Source organism: Rattus norvegicus, chromosome 10, assembly GCF_021556685.1.
Source record: "Rattus norvegicus strain SHRSP/BbbUtx chromosome 10, alternate assembly SHRSP_T2T, whole genome shotgun sequence".
Classification (NCBI taxonomy): Eukaryota; Metazoa; Chordata; class Mammalia; order Rodentia; family Muridae; genus Rattus; species Rattus norvegicus.
This window is the reverse complement of record NC_141543.1, coordinates 46,987,362-46,999,918: the sequence shown is the minus strand read 5'-3', so window position 1 is coordinate 46,999,918 and position 12,557 is coordinate 46,987,362. Positions and strand designations below refer to the sequence as shown.

Below are 12,557 nucleotides of genomic sequence, written 5' to 3'. Positions count from 1 at the left end.
GGTGTCTGTGTGGGTATATGTGGCTGTATATATGTATTATGCTGCATGTTGTGGTAGTGAGTGATATATATATGTGTGTGTGTGTGTGTGTGTGTGTGTGTGTGTGTGTTTGTATATGTGTGTATGGGGTGGGTGTCTTATATATGAATGTATGAGAGGCTATAACCTGGTATCAACTGGCAGAACTATTTGGAAATGTATGTACGGTATTGGGGCTGTTTTGTCCTCTAAGCTGCCCAAATCAGTGATTTTGATTCTGTAAAATACAATATCTTGCAGATTGTCAAGTATGACCAATCACTTGCCTTGGGATCAAAGATAATACATGGTTTCAGGGGTAGTAGCCATAAAACATTTAATAAAACAAAGTGAAGTTATTTGTTTTAAGGACTCCCAGTTAATATAGCCAAGGGAGTTTGTGGTTTCATTTTTCTTCCAAGTCCTGGTCCCTCTCATTTCCACAGAAAACTGTAGCCCTAATTTTTCTATCCTCTGCAATCTGCCACCCATGGTTCTGATGCCTAGTGGGGGTGATTTCAATATCTCAGCATTCTAGAAGGAGGTATCCTATGCCCAGAGGCACTGCTCATGCTCTCAAGTGAATGTTTCCCTTTCTAGTTTATGAAGAAATCACTTTACTTATAGAAATAAAAGGATAGAATGGGCTTTAAAAACTTCAAGAGAATAATACTCGGAGCTCTGGTGTTTGAGACCACTCCAACAAAGCAAATGTGTTCAGGCTTTAGTCATAACTCCAATAACAAACAGCCCAAGGACAACAGGCTCCCCTGGTAATATTAACCTCATCATCGTGTGAACCTCATAACTGTGAACCTAGGCCGCATTCTATCCTGCTAAGTCAGTTTATGTATCTTCATTTCTTAAATGCATATTTGGAAAATTTGGATGCAGGATTGTAGGCGCATACTAGAAATATTTGTTGAGAAATTAACATCCCAAGTGACTTCTCCTTGTTCAGCTGACCACAGGTGCACCCTGCAATATTGTCAGTTGGTCGGTTGGTTGATTAGTTTGTCAATCAGTCAGCTGCTTTCTTGGTTTTCATATCACAGGAGCACCCTCTTAGGAATGCAGAAATCCTGTATCAAGAGTGAATTTTGTTCTCTGAGGTCATCTTGCAACAACATTATCAGTTGTCAAACCTTTTGTCAGAACATTGTCATTGGCAACTAGAGCCCTATAGACCAGGGATTCCCCCCACTCCTAGCCAGTCAACAGCCTGTGAACAAATCAGACCTGGGTGCATAAAGCAGCCCAACCTTATGTGTTAATTGTGTCTGAACAAGAAACCCAGTGTAGACTGTTCCCATGAAGGCCTTCTATCTAGCTGGTACGGCATTGCATACCTCAAAATTCTAACGTGGAGAAGGTAGAGCCAGGGGTCTTGTGAGTTTAGAACTAGCCTAGTCTACACAGTGGCATCATTTCTCTATAAATAAACGAGTGAGTGAATGAATGAATGAATAAATAAATACATAAATAAGCAAAATGTAATAGAAAACACCCCCCCAATACAACTACAACAACCAAAGACTGATCGGGGGATGAGAAGCAAGACAATCCCTTTTAAGACCAAGGTGTATCCAACCCCCAGCACCATCAAAGGAAGTCGTTCATGAACTGGAGGTTAAAATAGGAAGAAATGACTTTAGAGAGTTATTTTTTAAATGATGCTACTGTCATCTGATTTTCAACATTATCCTTACTGGGGTCTGTGGTACCCTTGTGTGGTATTCCATGGAAAGTCACTTCGACCTCTCAGCATATCCCACATGCCCTTGGGGGAGAGTCACTGGGCAGGGGCACCTTTGCCAGCTCTGAAACAGGCTTTTAGTTCCAGTTAGAGAAGTGACCAGATGTCCACTGAACTCGTATCCATGTTTCCTGCTTTAAAATATGTGTCTGTATACTCATGTGTGTGTGTGTGTGTGTGTGTGTGTGTGTGTGTGTGTGTGTGTGTGTTGTATACAAGCACCTGTGTGCCACTCTACACATGTGGAAGTTAGAGGACAGCCTTGGAAGTCAGTACTCTCCTTCTAACTTGTTTAAGTTGGGGTCTCCTGTTGTTTGCCAATGTGTACTCCAGGCTAACAGGCCAACAAACTTCTTCCCCCAGCCTCCCACCTTGTCATAGGGGCCTGGGATTGCACACTTGCTCTACTGTATCTGGTTTTACATGGACACTGGAGATTTGAACTCATGCCTTCCTGCTCACACTGCAAGGACTTGTCAGGAATTGACTAAAAATGGCTGAGATGATGCTGGATAAGAATGAGTCTGAGGTAGCTGTGGGGCTATTCACTGGTTAAGAGCATTTACTGTTCTTCCTCCAGAGGACTCAAGTTTGGTTCCTTTCACCTGTATTAGTTCACAGTGACCTGCAATTCCATCTGCAAGGGATCTAACATGTTCTTCTAGTGTGTGCGTGTGTGTGTGTGTGTGTGTGTGTGTGTGTGTGTGTGTGAGAGAGAGAGAGAGAGAGAGAGACAGAGAGACAGAGAGAGACATAGTGACCTAAAGTCAGAGGGAGAGGGAGAGAGAGAGAGGGAGAAGGAGAGAGAGAGAGAGAGAGAGAGAGAGAGAGAGAGAGAGAGAGAGAGAGAGACCAGGTGCCCCCAGTGTCTAGAAGAGCATGTTGGATCCCTTGGAGATGGAGTTCCAGGTCACTGTGTCCTGCCCAGTATAGGGTCTGGGAACCAAACTTGGGTCCTCTGGAAGAACAAAAATGATCTTAACCATGAAGCATCTGCACAGCCTGCAAGAGTCATGTCTTTTCTTATCCAGGATCCTCTTAGCTATTTCCAGTCAACCTCCTGTCTCCTATGTAGACTGTAGGCATAGCCCTTACCATCATAGCCCTTGAATTTGGATTTTCTTCTTCTGAAGGAAACTTGGTCTGCATGGCTTCAACTCTCATAGCATCTTCACAAGTGACATTGCTGACCTTTTTTTCTGGAGAAATACTTCCTCCTCTCAACTCCAGGGCTCCTCCCTCATCATAGTGTGTTTCTTTTTGGACCATTATTATACTCCACAAATATACCACGTTGTTATTCATTCTGAATTCTCTAGTAGAAATGATAGCCACGTAAGGATGGGAACCCATGCCTTCCTTTATAGCTCTTTGGTTGGCACAGCTTTTAAAACACCATGGGTGGTTGGGGATTTGGCTCAGTGGTAGAGCGCTTGCCTAGCAAGCGCAAGGCCCTTTGTTCGGTCCCCAGCTCTAAAAAAAACAAAAACAAAAACAAAAAAAACCACCATTGGTGTCCTTTTGTAGATGGCTGAGTGAATAACAGACAGATCAGCGATGACAAGACTTCTTTGGTGACAAAATGAGATCCTACAAGCACACTTCATCTCCCAATTAGATCCCAAGAGTTTAAAAAGAAGCATAATTAGGAGATGGAGAGGCAGTTGACCTTTTCCTGTGCAGACATGAACAAATGCTACTTCTCTCTAGTTGGGCATGGATGGAGGATCAAACTGATAACCCCTTCCAATCCCAATTAGGACGAGTGAGGAGCTACTGACAGGAGTCTGTCTGAGCCCTAAATGGCTGCATCACCAGAACATCCCACTCCATCATGAATGACTTTGTGGGAGCTGCATCATAGAGTCACCTTCTCGGTTAGCTTTCCTGTATGCTCCAGCATCTCCTATGATAATGCTCATACTCAGCAGGAGGGAAAAGGAGGCAGGAGTGATGGCTGGACTCTCAGGTTAGGGTCCTGTAACCCTCCTGACCTAAGCCTAGCTTCCCTACTGTTGCCACCGGGTGTGGCTATCCCCTTGCCACTCTGCTTATTTCATTGTCCAAGACCAAAGCTACCCCTAAAGGTGTCAGTGGGATGATCTCACAAGGTACTGGTGGGAAAAAGGCACAGTATAGCACACTGGCATGGTGAGACAGGCCTTGAACTCCATCTGTCAGAGAAATCCAAGATGGCAGAGAGGTCTCTTGTCTTAGAACTGGAGCTGATGCCTAATTCCGCAAAAACCCATAATAAGGCAGATTAGTCCCTTTAACAGAGTTTTGCAGTCACCATGCTGAATCAGGTGAGTTCAGCATGCCTTCTGGCCTCTACCCCAGGGGATTAGAGTTTCATGCACACCCTGCTTGCGATTAGAGGGAAAGTCACATAAAATCCTGGCAGTGAAATTGATTTCAAATGCCATACAACAAAAGAATAAATATGAAACGCCAGGACACCACTGAAATGGACACGTTTTTTTATGTCTGTAATGGCATTTTAATGTTTTTGCCAGGGACACGTAAAATAGTATAATAAAGACTGTACTCTTTCATCTGCTTAACCAATGCATGGCTACTGTGCTTTAAGCTGCTCGAAGTTGCAACTGAGATTAGAGTTGCTGATGTTTTTGTTTTTTTACCTTTTTATTTATAATGAAATAAATTGTGAATCTACTACACTAAGAGATGAAAGAGATCTGAGGTCATCATTCTGTGGTTTCACAATGCACTGGGACATTTCTCTGATGTTCAGTAGCTCTGGCTCTTATTCTAAAAGATTGTTTTGAAGATACAAACTCTATAGGGTTTCTAAGTCAAGAAAATACAGTAAAATGAAAAAAAAAACAACAACAAAGAACAAGATGAGGGGGCCTGGAGAGATGGCTCAGCTGTGGAGAGCATATGGCTAAATACAGGCTTTCCTTTTGCAGAGGATTTAGCACCCATGTTGGGCTCACAACCTCCTGTAACTCTAGCTCCAGGGTCTCTGACCTTTGAGAGTTTATGAACACATGTGCACACATATTCACATGCACAGACACCCACACATGTTTGTGTATATGCATGTAATCACATATACAATAAACTTGAGAGAGAGGGGGGGCGTAGATGAGCTCACACAGGGTCTGGTAATTCACCGTTAGGTCTTCAGGTTCTAGAAAGCTGTAGAAACAGCAGAAGCAATATTGTATAAAGCAAAGATTGGTGCTAGGTGATAGATCAAAGAAAAGGTGAGGGATGGTTTCTGAAAATCCTCTTTCCATAATAGTAACAAGAACTCAGGACAGATTCTCTAAATCAATGTTTTTGGAACTCTAGAAATTAGCCAGAGCAGCCACAGAAATCTGAGAGGGAACAGTTAATCAAGAACGGTGCCTGATATTGGTGAGCATAGTCAGAGCTACTGCATTTCCATCTGCTGGAGTTGCCCTTGGATCAATGTCTGGTCTGTGATGGGAAACTGTGGTAGTTGCTGGGGAAACAGGACCGAGAGCTCCTTAGTGACAGCTACACAGGAATTCTGTGGTTGTTAAGGACTGACTTTGTGAAGCCTAGCTGGTGGTTCATAGCAAGTAGCCTTTCCCCTGAGGGTGTTAGTCTGAAATGTCAGAGGACTACTTTTTATTCTTGAGTAGTTTAACAGGCTCAAGAGGAGATTTGAACACTGGTGACATGTTTTAGGGAATTTCAAAGGTGATATGTATGTCAGGAGAGGCTGGGAAAGCCCTGAGTACCATATCTGGTTGACTTTGAGACTCCAGGGAATTGGGAAGAGAAGGCTAAAGAAGAGTTGTAAGTTCTTCTTCTGAGTGTTGAAAACATGTTCCAATACACATGTACATACACACATCTATGTGTGTATATGAACAATTACATACATAAACATATAGATATGCACACACTCACATGTATATATGTACTTATAAACACACATTACATACACATGCTCACATGCGTGCACACACACATATACACACACATACATACACACACACACACACCAGAGCCACACAGACACAAACACACACAGACATACACACATGCGGGTGTACATACATATCATGCAAGACTCAGCAAAACCTCATTGGTATGAGACATTTTAGGAGCTAGCTGTCCTCTAAGACAGGTGCATTGCAACTTCAGCGGGCACACACAAACTCCAAAATGAGATTACAGACTAAAAATTCATTTACAAAAGTCAATAGGCAACACTATTAATTACAGCAAAACCACAAATCCCTGGGGAGGGGAAATCCATTTCCATATTTACTAATTTGTATTATGTAAAATGTGTGGTTTTCAAGAAAAGATTGTAAGAGATACACAGAAATAAGAAAGTATGGGTTATTTGCACAGGGGTAGGGGCTGGTGAAAAAGTCAAGCCTGGGCAATAGGCCACACCCTGAACTTCTGGACTTGGGATGTTTGAGTATGTTAAAGAAGTGAGTGACAATACCACTAACCTATTTAAATGTTTCAGGGAATATCTACAAAGGTACAGCTAGAAAAAAGATTGAGTAGACATTCTGAAGGAATGTCTATAAAGATAGAGCTAGGAAAAAAAAAGACTAAGTAGACAATCTGAGGCAATGTCTATAAAGATACAGCTAGAAAAAAAAATGAGCTAGTTTCTGCCTGTGCTCTGAGCTGACCCTGTGCCACAGCTAACTATACCAGATCCCACAGGGAAAGAGCTGGTCTCTCAGAAGTGCTGACATACTCGAGAGCACAGGTGAGCCCACCATTTCTGCTCACATTGCTGACCCAAGAGGAACTCTCATGGAGTCTTTTGGACACGGGACCTGAGGAACAGTCTGGGACAGGATCCTTCTGGTTTCTGTCTGCACCCAGAACTGATTCTGTACCACGGCTCTCTGTACCCAGATCCCCCTGGGAGAGAGCTGGTCTCCCAGGAGTATTAACATACAGGATTACAGGAGGGTTAAGCCACTGTCAGAGACAGCAAGACCAGCTAACACCAGAGAAAAGCAGATGACAAGAAGCAAGGGCAGGAACCTAAGCAACAGAAATCAAGGCCACTTGGCATCATCAGAACCCAATTCCCCTACCACAGCAAGCCCTAGATAGCACAATATACTGGAAAAGCAAGATTTTGATTTTAAATCACAACTCATGATGATGTTAGAGGACTTTAAAAAGGACATAAATAACTCCTTTAAAGAAATACAGAACAACACAAGTAAACATATAGAAGCTCTTAAAAAAGAAACACAAAACATACCCAAACAGGCAAAGGAATTGAACAAAACCATGCAGGATCTAAAAATGAAAATAGAAATAATGAATAACTCACAAAGAGAGACAACCCTAGAAATACAAAACCTAGGAAAAAGATCAGGAGTTATAGATGCAAGCATTACCAACAGAATACAAGAGATAGAAGAGAGAATTTCAGGGGCAGAAGATACCATAGAAAACATTGACACAACCATTAAAGAAAATGCAAAGCACAAAAAGTTCCTAAACCAAAACATCCAGAAAATCCAAGACAAAATGAGAAGACCAAACCTAAGGAAAATAGGTATAGAAGAGAGCAAAGATTTCCAAATTAAAGGGCCAGTAAATATTTTCAACAAAATTATAGCAGAAAACTTTCCTAACCTAATGAAAGAGATGCCCATAAACATAAAAAAAAAAAAGCCTACAGGACTACAAATAGATTGGGCCAGACAAGAAATTCCTCCTGTCACATAATAGTCAAAACACCAAATGCACAAAACAAAGACAGAATATTAAAAGCAGTAAGGGAAAAAAAATCAAGTAACATATAAAGATAGACCTATCAGAATTACATCATTCTTCACAACAAAGACAATTAAAGCTAGAAGATCCTGGGCAGATGTCATACAGACACTAAGAGAATACAAATGCCAGGCCAGGCTACTGTATCCAGCAAAACTCTCACTTAACATAGATGGAGAAACCAAGATATTCCATGACGAAAGCAAATTTACACAATATCTTTCTACAAACCCAGTCCTACAAAAGATAATTGATAGAAAACTCCAATACAAGGAAGGAAACTACACCCCAGAAAAAGCAAGAAAGTAATCTTCTTTCAACTAAGCCAAAAGAAGATAGCTACAAAAACATAATACCACCTCTAGCAACAAAAATAACAGGAAACAACAATAATTGGCTCCTAATACCTCTCAACATCAATGGATTCAATTCCTCCAATAAAAAGACATAGACTAAGAGACTGGATACATACAGAGGACCCCACATTTTGCTGCATACAGGAAACACACCTCAGTAACAAAGACAGACATTGCCTCACAGTTAAAGACTGGAAAACAATTTCCCAAGCAAACAGTCCCAAGAAACAAGCTAGAGCTTATTATTATATATCAAATAATATAGACTTTCAACTAAAAGTTATCAAAAAAGATAAGGAAGGATACTTCATATTTATCAAAGAGAAAAATACACCAAGATGACCTCTCAATCCTAAATATCTATGCTCCAAATGCAAGGGCACCAACATTCATAAACAATCTTACTAAAACTCAAAGCACACCTTGCACCTCACACAATAATAGTGGGAAACTTCAATCCCCCACTTTGATCAATGTAAAGATCATGGAAACAGAAATTATGAACCAAATAAATTTAACAGATATCTATAGAGCATTTCATCCTAAAACAAAAGAATATATATGCCTTCTTCTCAGAACCTCAAGGTACCTTCTCCAGAATTGACCATATTATCAGTCACAAAATAGGCCTCAAGAGATAAAAGAAGATGGAAATAATCCCATGCATCCTATCAGATCACCATGGACTAAGGCTGGTCTTCAAAAACAACAAAAACAGAAGAAAACCCACATACACACGGAAGCTGAACAATGCTCTACTCAATAATAACGTGGTCAAGGATGAAATAAAGACACAAATTAAAGACATTTTAGAATTTAATGAAAATGAAGGTACAACATATCCAAACTTATGGGACACAATGAAAGCAGTGCCAAGAACAAAATTCAGAGCTCTAAGTGCCTCTAAAATGAAACAGGAGAGAGCATACACTAGCAGCTTGACAGCACACCTAAAAGCTCTAGAAAAAAGGAAGCAAATACACCCAGGAAAAGTAGACCACAGGAAATATTCAAACTCAGGGCTGAAATCAACCAGGTAGAAACAAAAAGGTCTATACAAATAATCAACAAAGCCAGGAGCTGGTTCTTTAAGAAAATCAACAAAATAGATAAACCCTTAGTCAGGCTAACCAGATGACACAGAGACAGTATCCGCATGAACAAAACCAGAAATCAAAAGAGAGACATAACAACAGAAACTGAGGAAAATTAAAAAAATCATCAGATCCTACTACAAAAGCCTATAGTCAACAAAAGTTGAATATATGCAGTAAATGGACAATTTCCTAGACAAATACCAGGTACCAGAGATACATCAGGAACAGATAAACCATCTAAAAAGTCCCATAACATGTAAAGAAATACAAGCAGTCATTAAAAGTCTCCCAACCAAAAAAGACCCAGGGCCAGATGGGTTTAGTGCAGAATTCTATCAAACCTTCATAGAAGACCAATACTCTCCAAAATATTCCACAAAATAGAAACTAAAGGAACATTACCCAATTCCTTCTATGAAGCCACAATTACACTATACCTAAAGCACACAAAGACCCAACAAAGAAAAAACCTTCAGACCAATTTCTTTTATGAATATTGATGCTAAATTAATTAATAAAATTCTCACAAACCGAATCCAAGAACACATCAAAACGATTATCTATTATGATCAAGTAGGCTTCATCCCAGACATGCAGGGATGGTTCAATATACAGAAATCCATCAGTGTAATCCACTATATAAACAATCTCAAAGAAAGAAAAACTCACATGATCATCTCCTTAGATGCTGAGAAAGCATTTGACATAATTCAACACCCCTTCATGATAAAAGTCCTGGAAAGAATAGGAATTCAAGGCCAGTACCTAAACATAGTAAAAGCCATATACAGCAAACCAGTAGCTAACATTAAACTAAATGGACAGAAACTTGAAGCAATCCCACTAAAATCAGGAGCTAGACAAGGCTGCCCACTCACTCCCTACCTATTCAATATAGTATCCAAAGTCCTAGCCAGAGCAATCAGACAACAAAAGGAGGTCAAAGGGATACAAATCAGAAAGGAAGAAGTCAAAATATCACCATTTGCAGATGATATGGTAGTATACTTAAGTGACTCCAAAAGTTCCACCAGAGAGCTACTAAACCCGATAAACAACTTCAGCAAAATGGCTGGATATGAAATTAACTCAAAACAAATCAAAAGCCTTCCTCTACTCAAAGGATAAACAGGCTGAGAAAGAAATTATGAAATGATACCCTTTACAATAGTAGCAAATAGTATAAAATACCTTGTTGTGACTCTAACCAAGCAAGTGAAAGATCTGTAATACAAGAACTTCAAGTCTCTGAAGAAAGAAATTGAAGATCTCAGAAGATGGAAAGATCTCCCATGCTCATGGATCTACCGATTAATGGATTAATATAGTAAAATGGCCATCTCTCCAAAAGCAATCAACAGATTCAATACAATCCCCATGAAAATTCTAACTCAATTCTTCATAGAGTAAGAACAATTTGTAAATTTGTTTGGAATAACAAAAAACTCAGGATAGCGAAAATTACCTTCAACAATAAAAGAACTTCTAGAGGAATCACCATCCCTGACTTCATGCTGTATTACAGTTCAGTAGTGACAAAAACTGTATGGTACTGGTACAGACACAGCCAGGTAGATCAATGGAATAGAATTGAAGACACAGAAATGAACCCACAAACCAATGGTCACTTGACTTTGACAAAGTAACTAAAACCATCCAGTGGAAAAAGATAACATTTTCAACAAATGGTGCTGGTTCAACTGGAGGTCAGCATGTAGAAGAATGCAAATCTACCCATTCTTATTGCCTGTACAAAGCACCAGTCCAAGTGGATCAAGGACCTACACAAAAATCCAGATACACTGAAACTAATAGAAGAAAAAATGGGGAAAAGTCTCGAACACATGGGCACTGGGGAAAATTTCCTGAACAGAACACCATTGGCTTATGCTGTAAGATCAAGAATTGACACCTGGGACCTCATAAAATTGCAAAGCTTCTGTAAGGCAAAGGAGACTGGGAAAAGATCTTTACCAATCCTACATCTGATAGAGGGCTAATATCCAAAATATACAAAGAACTCAAGAAGTTAGACTCCAGAGAGCCAAATAACTCTATTAAAAAATGGGGTACAGAGCTAAACAAAAAATTCTCAGCTGAGGAATATCAAATGGTTGAGAAGCACCTAAAGAAATGTTCAACATCCTTAGTCATCAGGGAAATGCAAATAAAAACAACCCTGAGATTCCACCTAACACTAGTCAGAATGGCTAAGATAAAAAAACTCAGGCGACAACAGACACTGGCAAGGATGTGGAGAAAGAACCCTCCTCCATTGTTGGTAGGACTGGAAACTGGTATAAGCACTCTGGAAATAAGTCTGGAGGTTCCTCAGAAAATTGGACATAGTACTACCTGAGGATCCAGCTGTACCACTCCTGGACATATACCCAAAAGATGCCCCAACATATAACAAAGACACATGCTCCAGTATGTTCATAGCAGCCTTATTTATAATAGCCAGAAGCTGGAAAGAACACAGTTGTCCTTCAGTGGAGGAATGGATACAGAAAATGTGGTACATTTACACAATGGAGTACTACTCAGCTATGAAATTCATGAAATTAAGCTACTCAGTTCATGAAATTAAGAGGCAAATGGATGGAACTAGAAAATATCATTCTAAGTGAAGTAACTCAAACATAAAAAAGCACACATTATGCACTGATACGTGGATATTAGCCCCAAAGCTTGGGTTACACATGTTACAATCCACAGCTCATATGAAACTCAAGGAGGAGAACCAAAGTGTGGATGCTTCAGTCCTTCTTAGAAGGGGGAACAAAAATATTCACAGGAGGAAATATGGAGACAAAGTTTGGAGCAGAGACTGAAGGAAAGGCCATCCAGAGACTGTCTCACCTGGGGATCTAGCCCATATATAGCTACCAAATCTGGACAATATTGCTGATGCCAAGAAGTGCATGCTGACAGGAGCCTGATATAGCTGTCTTCTGATAGGCTCTCCCAGAGCATGACAAATACAGAGGCTGAGGCTCACAACCAATCATTGAAATGAGAATGGGGTCCCCAGTGGAGGAGTTAGAGAAAGGATTGAAGGAGCTGAAGTGGCTTGCAACCCCATAACAATACTAACCAACCAGAGCTCCCAGGGACTAAACCAACATCCAGAGTACACATTGACTGACCCATTGCTCCAGCTGCACATGTAGCAGAGGATGGTCTTGTTGGGCATCAAGAAGGAGAATCCCTTGGTCCTGCCAAGGCTCGATGGCCCAGCGTAGGGCAATCTCAGGGTTGGGAGGTAGGATGGGATAGGTGGTTGGGTAGGAGAACATCCTCATAGAAGCAGGGGGAGGGTGGTTTCGATAGGGGGCTTATGGATGGGAAACTGGGAAAGGGGATAACATTTGAAATGTAAATTAAAAATCCAATAAAAAAAAGAAGAAGAAGAAAACAGAAAAAAAGACTAGACATTCTGAGCTGGGCAATGTATAGAAAATGCTTGACATTTGACCAGAGAATGGAGATCTGGGCGAAGGGAAGAAAGAGCAATGGAGATGGGTTGGATTATTCAGCTTACACAAGGAAACCAAGCAACAG

At 40.5% G+C, this 12,557-nt stretch overlaps 1 long non-coding RNA gene across 2 annotated transcripts in view; it reads right to left on the bottom strand.

The window, feature by feature from the left end:
• The window catches only part of LOC102553349 (uncharacterized), a 62,516-nt gene that overhangs the window by 20,993 nt on the left and 28,966 nt on the right, over positions 1 to 12,557 (bottom strand). The gene's annotated exons all lie outside the window — the stretch shown is intronic.